Genomic DNA, 13,089 nt, shown 5'->3' with positions numbered 1-13,089 from the left:
ATGATGCTCCTATTCTCCAAGACTCCATTCAAAATATCCAAGCCACATTTCCTTTTGGGAAGTCTGTAGATTTCAATAAGAAATTTGTCAGTGATTTCTACAATATTTTTGTAGCCCGGCTAGAAATAAGAGCAATATCGTAATAGTTCGGTCACATCTTAGTTGTTTAAAGTGCTATTTAGACAGTGTTGATCAAAGTCACCTTGAAGGTTTGCTTCTGGCAAGGTGCCTCTGGACTCTGTCCTTGGCCTTTCTCTGTCCCACATTTGTATCAATTACTTGAATTAAAAAAAAAAAATCTAGACAGCATGCTAATCAAGTTTGTGGATGATACATTGCTGGGAAGGTCACTAAAACAAATACAAACTCAGAGTCAGAGAAACAGGCTAGAAGTCAAAGAGTACATTCAACAAGGGAAAGGGAAGTCGATCAGTTGTGTCCGACTCTTCGAGACCCCAGGGACATTCAACAAAGATAAGCATAAAACCCCAAATTTAGGCTGTGAAGCAACACAGTTTATGAAAGTCATCTGCCTTGACAGAAGTTTAAGTAGAAAACCTCTGGGGATTTCAGAGGGCTTGGAACTCAGTATGAAGTCAAGCTCAAGGTGATACAACTGTCCAGAGAGCTGAGAAAATTTTAGAAGCCACATTCAGTAGCAATTATGTTCTAAATTAGAGGAAATCATAGTCATACTGGACAGGAAGCTGATTCAGGTACTTCTGCCACCCCACAAATGACCAGAGATAATTTGATGTTTTTTTCTGCACCAGAAATTCTCCTCTTCTCTCATTTTTGTCTAATTTCCCTTCCTGAAGCTCTATCTTTAGCCGTAGAGGACATAACATTTGATTTAGCAAATAAACACTTTGTGCACTCAACAAATATTTTTTAGCACCTATCATATGTAAGCGCTGTATTGAACACCTATTCTAATGCTGAGAGTGGGGGTGAGAACCAAGGTAAATACCAGGAGTCCACAGTATTGGGGAGAAATGCAGAAACACACATTACTATGTAAAAAGCGATAAAATGATGCTGCTTGCAAAGTGCTGTGTTAATGCTGATTTCCCCCCAGGCGAGAAGTATATTCTCCAGCCACAGAAGGCAAACTGTTCTTTTAGAGGGAATCAGCATTGGGGTCATTTCTTCCCTAGGGCCAAGCCCAGAAACTGGCACAGGGTAGATATTTACTAAGTAATTGATGAATGAAAGCCTGGGAAGGAAGACTTCATGTTAGACCTGAGAGCGAGTCCCAGCCCCACCACCTCCCAACAGTGAGACAGTGGACAAGCTGAGGCAACTCACTGAACCTTAGTTTCCTCCTAAGTAAAACAGGAATGATGATCCTCAGCTCCCAGGGTTGATTTGCAGATTTAACGGAATGGGACAGGCTAACAGATTTAAAGAACCTGTAATGCTGGAAGACACTTGGACCCTTATAAGAATGAACTTTAGTATTCATTATCCCTCTAACTCATCGGCCAGCAAGATCATATTTGGATTACTCTAGGCATCGTATTTTTTTTTTTTTTTTATTCTTCCAATTTTATTTTATTTTTAAACTTTACATAATTGTATTAGTTTTGCCAAATATCAAAATGAATCCGCCACAGGTATACATGTGTTCCCCATCCCGAACCCTCCTCCCTCCTCCCTCCCCATACCATCCCTCTGGGCCGTCCCAGTGCACCAGCCCCAAGCATCCAGCATCATGCAACGAACCTGGACTGGCAACTCGTTTCCTACATGATATTTTACATGTTTCATTGCCATTCTCCCACATCTTCCCACCCTCTCCCTCTCCCACAGAGTCCATAAGACTGTTCTATACATCAGTGTCTCTTTTGCTGTCTCGTACACCGGGTTATTGTTACCATCTTTCTAAATTCCATATATATGCGTTAGTATACTGTATTTATGTTTTTCCTTCTGGCTTACTTCACTCTGTATAATAGGCTCCAGTTTCATCCACCTCATTAGAACTGATTCAAATGTATTCTTTTTAATGGCTGAGTAATACTCCATTGTGTATATGTACCACAGCTTTCTTATCCATTCATCTGCTGATGGACATCTAGGTTGCTTCCACGTCTTGGCTATTATAAACAGTGCTGCGATGAACATTGGAGTACACGTGTCTCTTTCCCTTCTGGTTTCCTCAGTGTGTATGCCCAGCAGTGGGATTGCTGGGTCATAAGGCAGTTCTATTTCCAGTTTTTTAAGGAATCTCCACACTGTTCTCCATAGTGGCTGTACTAGTTTGCATTCCCACCAACAGTGTAAGAGGGTTCCCTTTTCTCCACACCCTCTCCAGCATTTATTATTTGTAGACTTTTGGATCGCAGCCATTCTGACTGGTGTGAAATGGTACCTCATAGTGGTTTTGATTTGCATTTCTCTGATAATGAGTGATGTTGAGCATCTTTTCATGCGTTTGTTAGCCATCTGTATGTCTTTTTTGGAGAAATGTCTATTTAGTTCTTTGGCCCATTTTTTGATTGGGTCGTTTATTTTTCTGGAGTTGAGCTGTAGGAGTTGCTTGTATATTTTTGAGATTAGTTGTTTGTCGGTTGCTTCATTTGCTATTATTTTCTCCCATTCTGAAGGCTGTCTTTTCACCTTGCTAATAGTTTCCTTTGATGTGCAGAAGCTTTTAAGGTTAATTAGGTCCCATTTGTTTATTTTTGCTTTTATTTCCAATATTCTGGGAGGTGGGTCATAGAGGATCCTGCTGTGATGTATGTCGGAGAGTGTTTTGCCTATGTTCTCCTCTAGGAGTTTTATAGTTTCTGGTCTTACGTTTAGATCTTTAATCCATTTTGAGTTTATTTTTGTGTATGGTGTTAGAAAGTGGTCCAGTTTCATTCTTTTACAAGTGGTTGACCAGATTTCCCAGCACCACTTGTTAAAGAGATTGTCTTTAATCCATTGTATATTCTTGCCTCCTTTGTCGAAGATAAGGTGTCCATATGTGCGTGGATTTATCTCTGGGCTTTCTATTTTATTCCATTGATCAATATTTCTGTCTTTGTGCCAGTACCATACTGTCTTGATAACTGTGGCTTTGTAGTAGAGCCTGAAGTCAGGTAAGTTGATTCCTCCAGTTCCATTCTTCTTTCTCAAGATCGCTTTGGCTATTCGAGGTTTTTTGTATTTCCATACAAATTGTGAAATTATTTGTTCTAGCTCTGTGAAGAATACTGTTGGTAGCTTGATAGGGATTGCGTTGAATCTATAAATTGCTTTGGGTAGTATACTCATTTTCACTATATTGATTCTTCCAATCCATGAACATGGTATATTTCTCCATCTATTAGTGTCCTCTTTGATTTCTTTCACCAGTGTTTTATAGTTTTCTATATATAGGTCTTTAGTTTCTTTAGGTAGATATATTCCTAAGTATTTTATTCTTTCCGTTGCAATGGTGAATGGAATTGTTTCCTTAATTTCTCTTTCTGTTTTCTCATTATTAGTGTATAGGAATGCAAGGGATTTCTGTGTGTTGATTTTATATCCTGCAACTTTACTGTAGTCATTGATTATTTCTAGTAATTTTCTGGTGGACTCTTTAGGGTTTTCTATGTAGAGGATCATGTCATCTGCAAATAGTGAGAGTTTTACTTCTTCTTTTCCAATTTGGATTCCTTTTATTTCTTTTTCTGCTCTGATTGCTGTGGCCAAAACTTCCAAAACTATGTTGAATAGTAATGGTGAAAGTGGGCACCCTTGTCTTGTTCCTGACTTTAGAGGAAATGCTTTCAATTTTTCACCATTGAGGATAATGTTTGCAGTGGGTTTGTCATATATAGCTTTTATTATGTTGAGGTATGTTCCTTCTATTCCTGCTTTCTGGAGAGTTTTTATCATAAATGGATGTTGAATTTTGTCAAAGGCTTTCTCTGCATCTATTGAGATAATCATATGGTTTTTATTTTTCAATTTGTTAATGTGGTGTATTACATTGATTGATTTGCGGATATTGAAGAATCCTTGCATCCCTGGGATAAAGCCCACTTGATCATGGTGTATGATCTTTTTAATGTGTTGTTGGATTCTGATTGCTAGAATTTTGTTAAGGATTTTTGCATCTATGTTCATCAGTGATATTGGCCTGTAGTTTTCTTTTTTTGTGGGATCTTTGTCAGGTTTTGGTATTAGGGTGATGGTGGCCTCATAGAATGAGTTTGGAAGTTTACCTTCCTCTGCAATTTTCTGGAAGAGTTTGAGCAGGATAGGTGTTAGCTCTTCTCTAAATTTTTGGTAGAATTCAGCTGTGAAGCCGTCTGGACCGGGGCTTTTGTTTGCTGGAAGATTTTTGATTACAGTTTCAATTTCCATGCTTGTGATGGGTCTGTTAAGATTTTCTATTTCTTCCTGGTCCAGTTTTGGAAAGTTGTACTTTTCTAAGAATTTGTCCATTTCTTCCACGTTGTCCATTTTATTGGCATATAATTGTTGATAGTAGTCTCTTATGATCCTTTGTATTTCTGTGTTGTCTGTTGTGATCTCTCCATTTTCGTTTCTAATTTTGTTGATTTGATTTTTCTCCCTTTGTTTCTTGATGAGTCTGGCTAATGGTTTGTCAATTTTATTTATCCTTTCAAAGAACCAGCTTTTGGTTTTGTTGATTTTTGCTATGGTCTCTTTTGTTTCTTTTGCATTTATTTCTGCTCTAATTTTTAAGATTTCTTTCCTTCTACTAACCCTGGGGTTCTTCATTTCTTCCTTTTCTAGTTGCTTTAGGTGTAGAGTTAGGTTATTTATTTGACTTTTTTCTTGTTTCTTGAGGTGTGCCTGTATTGCTATGAACTTTCCCCTTAGGACTGCTTTTACCGTGTCCCACAGGTTTTGGGTTGTTGTGTTTTCATTTTCATTCGTTTCTATGCAAATTTTGATTTCTTTTTTGATTTCTTCTGTGATTTGTTGGTTATTCAGCAGCGTGTTGTTCAGCCTCCATATGTTGGAATTTTTAATAGTTTTTCTCCTGTAATTGAGATCTAATCTTACTGCATTGTGGTCAGAAAAAATGCTTGGAATGATTTCTATTTTTTTGAATTTACCAAGGCTAGCTTTATGGCCCAGGATGTGATCTATCCTGGAGAAGGTTCCATGTGCGCTTGAGAAAAAGGTGAAATTCATTGTTTTGGGATGAAATGACCTATAGATATCAATTAGGTCTAACTGGTCTATTGTATCGTTTAAAGTTTGTGTTTCCTTGTTAATTTTCTGTTTAGTTGATCTATCCATAGGTGTAAGTGGGGTATTAAAGTCTCCCACTATTATTGTGTTATTGTTAATTTCTCCTTTCATACTTGTTAGCATTTGTCTTACGTACTGTGGTGCTCCCGTGTTGGGTGCATATATGTTTATAATTGTTATATCTTCTTCTTGGATTGATCCTTTGATCATTATGTAGTGACCTTCTTTGTCTCTTTTCACCGCCTTTGTTTTAAAGTCTATTTTATCTGATATGAGTATTGCTACTCCTGCTTTCTTTTGGTCCCTATTTGCATGGAAAATCTTTTTCCAGCCCTTCACTTTCAGTCTGTATGTGTCCCCTGTTTTGAGGTGGGTCTCTTGTAGACAACATATGTAGGGGTCTTGTTTTTGTATCCATTCAGCCAGTCTTTGTCTTTTGGTTGGGGCATTCAACCCATTTACATTTAAGGTAATTACTGATAAGTATGTTCCCGTTGCCATTTACTTTATTGTTTTGGGTTCGAGTTTATACACCGTTTTTGTGTTTCCTGTCTAGAGAATATCCTTTAGTATTTGTTGGAGAGCTGGTTTGGTGGTGCAGAATTCTCTCAGCTTTTGCTTGTCTGAAAAGCTTTTGATTTCTCCTTCATACTTGAATGAGATCCTTGCTGGGTACAATAATCTGGGCTGTAGGTTATTTTCTTTCATCATTTTAAGTATGTCTTGCCATTCCCTCCTGGCTTGAAGAGTTTCTATTGAAAGATCAGCTGTTATCCTTATGGGAATTCCCTTGTGTGTTATTTGTTGTTTTTCCCTTGCTGCTTTTAATATTTGCTCTTTGTGTTTGATCTTTGTTAATTTGATTAATATGTGTCTTGGGGTGTTTCTCCTTGGGTTTATCCTGTTTGGTACTCTCTGGGTTTCTTGGACTTGGGTGATTATTTCCTTCCCCATTTTAGGGAAGTTTTCCACTATTATCTCCTCAAGTATTTTCTCATGGTCTTTCTTTTTGTCTTCTTCTTCTGGAACCCCTATGATTCGAATGTTGTAGCGTTTAATATTGTCCTGGAGGTCTCTGAGATTGTCCTCATTTCTTTTAATTCGTTTTTCTTTTATCCTCTCTGATTCATTTATTTCTACCATTCTATCTTCTAATTCACTAATCCTGTCTTCTGCCTCTGTTATTCTACTATTTGTTGCCTCCAGAGTGTTTTTAATTTCACTTATTGCATTATTCATTATATATTGACTCTTTTTTATTTCTTCTAGGTCCTTGTTAAACCTTTCTTGCATCTTCTCAATCCTTGTCTCCAGGCTATTTATCTGTGATTCCATTTTAGTTTCAAGATTTTGGATCAATTTCACTATCATTATTCGGAATTCTTTATCAGGTAGATTCCCTATCTCTTCCTCTTTTGTTTGGTTTGGTGGGCATTTATCCTGTTCCTTTATCTGCTGAGTATTCCTCTGTCTCTTCATCTTGTTTAAATTGCTGAGTTTGGGGTGTCCTTTCTGTATTCTGGCAGTTTGTGGAGTTCTCTTTATTATGGCGTTTCCTCACTGTGTGTGGGTTTGTACAGGTGGCTTGTCAAGGTTTCCTGGTTAGGGAAGCTTGTGTCGGTGTTCTGGTGGGTGGAGCTGTATTTCTTCTCTCTGGAGTGCAATGAAATGTCCAGTAATGAGTTATGAGATGTCTATAGTTTTGGGGTGACTTTGGGCAGCCTGTATCTTGAAGCTCAGGACTGTGTTCCTTTGTTGCTGGAGAATTTGCTTGGTATGTCTTGCCCTGGAACTTATTGGCCCTTGTGTGGTGCTTGGTTTCAGTGTCGGTATGGAGGCATTTGATGAGCTCCTGTGAATGAATGTTCCTTGGAGTCAGGAGTTCCCTGGAGTCAGGGTTTGGACTTAAGTCTCCTGCTTCCGATTATCGGTCTTATTTTTACAGTAGTTTCAAAACTTCTCCTTCTATACAGCACCATTGATAAAACATCTACATTAAAGATGATAAGTTTCTCTACAGTGAGGGTCACTCAGAGAGGTTCACAGGGTTACATGGAGAAGAGAAGAGGGAGGAGGGAGTTAGAGGTGACCCAAATGAGATGAGGTGAATCAATAGTGGAGAGAGTGGGCTAGCCAGTAGTCACTTCCTTATGTGCACTCCATAACTGGACCACTCAGAGATGTTCACGGGGTTATACAGAGAAGAGAAGAAGGAGGAAGGTAACAAAGGTGGCCAGAAGGATAAAAGGGGGAATGAAAAGGAGGGAGACAGATCCAGCCAGTAATCAGTTCCCTAAGTGTTCTCCACCGTCTGGAACACTCAGAAATTCACAGAGTTGGGTAGAGTAGAGAGAGGTTAGGGAGGAGACACAGGCGACCTGGTGGAGAAAAAGGAGGGTCCAAAGGGAGAGAGAGCAGTCAAGCCAGTAATCTCACTCCCTAGTGAAAAATGGGTCCTGAAGATTGGGTCCTTAAAGGTACAAAATTGGTAACAAATACATAAAAGCAAAAATTAAAAATCTAGAGTAGAGTTTGGAATTTCAAAAATACGATGTTAAAGAAAAGAAGAAGGAAAAGAAAGAGAGAAAGAACGAACAAACAAAAACAAACAAGGTCGCAAAAATTATAAAGAAAGTACAGGTACAAAATTGATAACTAATACCAGAGAGCGAAAATTAAAAATCTAGAGTATAGTTTGGAATTTCAAAAATACGATGTTAAAGAAAAGAAGAAGGAAAAGAAAGAGAGAAAAAATGAACAAACAAAAACAAACAAGGTCGTGAAAATTATAAAGAAAGTACAGGTACAAAATTGATAACTAATACCAGAAAGCAAAAATTAAAAATCTAGAGTAGAGTTTGGTATTTCAAAAATACAATGTTAAAAAAAAAAAAAAAAAGAAGAAGAAAAATAAAGAGAGAAAACAAACAAACAAATACGAACAATGTCACAAAAATTATAAAGAAAATACAGGTACAAAATTGATATCAAATACCAAAAAGCATAAATTGAAAATTTAGAGTAAAGTTTGGAATTTCAGATATACAATGTTATATAAAAGAAGAAGAGAAAGAAACAGAGAAGAAGAAGAAAAAAAAAAAAATCACAGAAATTATATAAAAAAAAACTATAGGTACAAAATTGATAACATATACCAAAAAGCGAAAATTAAAAATCTAGAGTAGAGTTTGGAATTTCAAAAATACAATGTTAAAGAAAAGAAGAATAAAACAAAAACCAACAACAAAAAAAAACAAGGTCAAAAAATTATAAAATATATATATATGAAGTTTGCTGAAGAAGAAAAAAATAGGGTCTTTTTTTTTTTTTTTTTGCAAAGTAATAGGTTATAAAAGTGAAAATTAAAGGAACAATAGAGGACTTAAAATTTTTTTTTTTCTCTTAAAAAAAAAAAAAAAAGAAAGAATGATCGTAAAAATAATAAAAATATATCTAGGACTTTTTTGTTTCTTTTTTTGTGGGTGTTGTGGGTTCAGTTCATTTTTGGCTAGTTCCTTGGTCAGATTTATATTTCTCAAGATCTATAGGCCCCTTCCTATGTAGTCCGTAGTAACCACAGGGTTTTGATCTATTGCCTGTAGCTTCCAAGGCGTTTCCCTCTGTTATATCTTCTTCTGTTTGCTAGTCTCTTCAGTATCTGGTTTCCGCCCTGACTCAAAGGGCACGGTGGAGGACACTTTTTTTTTTTTTTTTTTTTTAGGCTTACTTGTTCAGTCGCGCTGTGGGGAGGGAGGGAGGGAGGGTGCAAACAAATAACACTGGCGTGGGCTCGCAGTGCCTCAGCCACCCTGGGTCTGCCCCCGCTCACGGCGCGTGTAGCCTCCCTGTCCACACTGCTCGGACTCTAGGTTGTTCCGCCGGGAACAATCCGAGGCTGGCCCTGGGCTGCATGCACCTCCCAGGTCCAAGCCGCTCAGGTTCAGGCACTCGGGTAGTCCTCAGAGGCGCAGACTCAGTTGGGCCTGCGTTTTGTACTCTTCCCAGGTCCGAGCGCCAATTTGCTCTTCCCAGGCGAGCGCCAATGCTGCGACTTATTGCCTCCCCGCCACTCGGTTATCTGGATGTAAAACCGGCGCACCTTCTCAGGCAGATGTTGACCGTCCAGACCCCCAAGAAGTTTTAGTTAGCAAAGAAGCCTGCTTACAATTTTATAGATAATGTCTCTCTGGGGCTGCGATTGCCCCCTTCCGGCTCTGGCTGCCTGTCACCGGAGGGGGAAGATCTGCAGCCGGCTATCTCTGTTCAGTCCTTTGTTCCGTGCGCGGGCCTGGCGGTCTTAGGTTAGGGCTGGCTTTTCGCGTGGTAGGTATCCCACAGTCTGGTTTGCTAGCCCAAATTATTTCGCTCAGATAGCGCTCAGGGTATTCAGGCCAGATTCTTACTCTCAGCGATGCAGCCCACGCCGCGCCTCCCTGCCCAGCCCCGATTCGCTAATGGCGGATGCAGGCGTCTGCGCTGCTTCTCTGCTGGGGGAGTTACCGTAGGGCTCGCAATCTGCGAGTTTTAAATTGTTTATTTATTTTTTTCTCCCTGTTATGTTGCCCTCTGTGCTTCCAAAGCTCGGCACAGATTCGGCAGTGAGAAGGTTTCCTGATGTTTGGAAACTTCTCTCTTTTTAAGATTCCCTTCCCGGGACGGAACTCCGTCCCTCCCTCTTTTGTCTCTTTTTTTTTTTGTTTTTAATATTTTTTCCTACCTCCTTTCGAAGAGTTGGGTTGCTTTTCTGGGTGCCTGATGTCCTCTGCCGGCATTCAGAAGTTGTTTTGTGGAATTTACTCGACGTTTAAATGCTCTTTTGATGAATTTGTGGGGGAGAAAGTGTTCTCCCCGTCCTACTCCTCCGCCATCTTGGCTCCTCCCCTAGGCATCGTATTTTAAGACAGGTATTTACAGTCTGTTCAAAGAGACAAAAATGAAGGGAGGTCTAGGAAGCAGGAAAGATGGAAGGGCAAAGGAGGTGAAGATGATTTAAAGGCTTTCCTTGGTGAAGGAGAGAGCCCCAGAAGACAGCAACAAAAGGGGGAGGAAGTGAAGAGGTTTGATTCCAACTTAGGTAGGAAAGAACATTCTGGCAATGACTGATGCTCAGAATACAGTGAGTGGCATCATTAAGCAAGGAGCCCCCCATTGCTGGGCTGTTTAAAGCAGAGTCTGAAGGAATATCTTCCAGGGATGTCCATACTGTCACTTATTTATTCATCTGTGTGCCTTCTATGTGTTCTCACTTAGTCTAGGGAATTTGGGATTAAACAGGAAAAAGCTAACCCCTGGATCTCATCACTCACAAAAAGCAAAGGACTACTTGTATTATTACACTCTAAGCTGATGTGGGAACACAGAGGATTTTGTTGGAGGGATTTTGCATTTGGGGAGGAAGGTGGAATGGGATGACTCCTGAGGTCTCTGGGCTCCATTTAGTCTATGATTCTATGTAAATCATAATCTTTGTCTGCAAAGTGTTTCCTCATCTAATCCATAGACTTTCCTCAAAATTAAACCTTGGGGACCCAGGCCCTCAATGCTGGAATGATAAGACTGTACAAAAGCAATAAAAACAATCCCTGGTACCAGTAGCATGCTGCTGCTGCTGCTGCTAAGTCACTTCAGTCGTGTCCGACTCTGTGTGACCCCATAGACGGCAGCCCACCAGGCTCCCCTATCCCTGAGATTCTCCAGGCAAGAACACTGGAGTGGGTTGCCATTTCCTTCTCCAGTGCATGAAAGTGAAAAGTGAAAGTGAAATCGCTCAGTCGTGTCCAACTATTTGCGACCCCATGGACTGCAGCTCCCCTAATCCGCTAGAAGAACTTTTACATCTTTTCTATGTTTTCCATCTTTTCTGATCCAACTTTTTGGATCTTTATAACATCCTCATATCTAACCTGTCCATAAGCTCATGTCTAAATAAGGAAATAGAGCAACAGCAACAATATCTGAGACTTGCCCAGAGTTATCCAGATCATTTCCATCAGGGCTGGGTGAAACTCAGCTCTCCTAAGGCTCGTTTACTGTTCTTGCCAATGGACCATGGTCTATTTAGCTTTCTCCTTTGGTGGGTTTTATCCTGGAAAGTTTCTCCTTTCTTCTGCCTTCTCCCCTCCTCCCTACCGCGTTACTGCCAGCACAGAATCTGGCAGATGAATGACCTGGCTGATCTCCCAAGTTTTCCTCTGAAATGTAGACCCCCAACATCCTTCCCATGTGGAATTCCAAACACAATCACTGCTGTGTCAGAAAACTATTAACTGTTTGAGCAGTAGACCTTGCCACCAGCCGGGAGAATGATAAGCACGAGAAGGGAAGCACCGCACTGCCTTTGTTCAGCTCTAAGGGAAGATGCATGACCTAGTTTGGGTTGGTGATGCTGTTTTTAAAAAATAAAATATAGGGATTCAGAGACCTGTGCTGAGAGCTTGAGCTCTGTGGGGAAACAGCCTTCTCTGAGAGACCAATAAACATGTGCTGTGGCTTATTTATGTGGTTTTCATTGGAGGTTGAAGCAGCAACCAGTGGGCTGGTTCTGAGGCCAGAACTTCTGCAAATGCGGGGCCATTTAGGATGCTGGTAGCTTCGTTGTCATTTTTTATTCCTTGGAGTGAATCAGTCTGATAGCCTGACAAGGCTGCTGAGAGACAGCGCGAGGCCCTTGTTTTGACAGTTGTCCCATCAGATTGAGTAGCAGGCTGTGTCCTCACAGGCAGGGAGAAGACCGAGGCATGATGTGGGTACCTGAGCAGAGAGCTGCATGATAGTTCAAGTGCGTCCCACTGCCAGGGGGCTGTGTGCCTCTGCAGGCACTGCAGAGCCACTCCCCAGGCTGGTTTGGAATCCTCTGACTTGACCCAGCAGGTAATTTTATGGTTTGCTTCCAAAACACCAGAGGAAAATACAGGAAAATCTCTAGGCTTCCATCCATGAAAGGTCAGCCTTTGTAGGTATTCCCTAAAAGGAATTTCATATGTTTGGCAATGGTAGCACCACTGGAAGATAACCTACAGTCAGATACATGCATATTTAAGTGCACTTCCTAAGCCCCTTCTCTTGCTTTATTTTTTCCATGGTACTTAACATTTGCAGAGTCATGAGTCTGTATACTGTCTGTCTTCCTCGCTAAGGAATCAGCCTCCATGAGGCCAGGGCTTTGTCTCTCCCGGCCGCAGCCCCTTTCCATAAAACAGTGACAGGCGCATAGGTCGTTTTCATTAAATAGCTGTTTTTTCTCTTGTGGCCTGAAGCCCTCGTACTGTTGAAGATTTATTAACTTAGTTTTCAAAAGCTTCAAAGTTATTAAAATGCAAGCATCCTGAGAATAGCACCTTACGTCTTAATAAGAGTTCTCAGCTAATAAATTTTGAGGGTAGGAGACTCTGCCATGGCATTAAGGAACATAGATACTTTCTAGAATCGTGCTCAAGTGGAAAGGATATGGGTCAGAGGGACCTGAAACAGGAGGGGAGAAACAGGGAGAAGACGGTGGGTGAAGCCTCAAAGGTGGCCTCTTGATGGCTTTTCCTGTCGGTCCTGCCTAGGAGTCATGTTTGACTCTCCAGCCTCTCCCAGTCCAGCATCAGCTCCCACACCATGTATCAGTCAGCTCTGGTGCAATGACTTTTTCCCTTTCCTCTCCATTCTCACTATTGACCCCAGAGAGTCAGACCTCATCACCTATCCCCTGATGTCAATGGCCACCAAACCAGTTCACTGCTTCCTGCCTCCCCTATGAGCCATGCAGACACTTCCTGTCTCCCCTATGAGCCATGCAGGCCAGCTTTCTAGAATACCACTTTCATCTTGCTTCCCTGCACTAGCCATTAGGACTGCTTATCAGTATTTCTGCTTCTCCGTTTATTGTCATATGATGGGAAC

Source organism: Bos javanicus, chromosome 15, assembly GCF_032452875.1.
Source record: "Bos javanicus breed banteng chromosome 15, ARS-OSU_banteng_1.0, whole genome shotgun sequence".
NCBI classification, from domain to species: Eukaryota; Metazoa; Chordata; class Mammalia; order Artiodactyla; family Bovidae; genus Bos; species Bos javanicus.
This window is presented reverse-complemented; position numbering follows the sequence as displayed.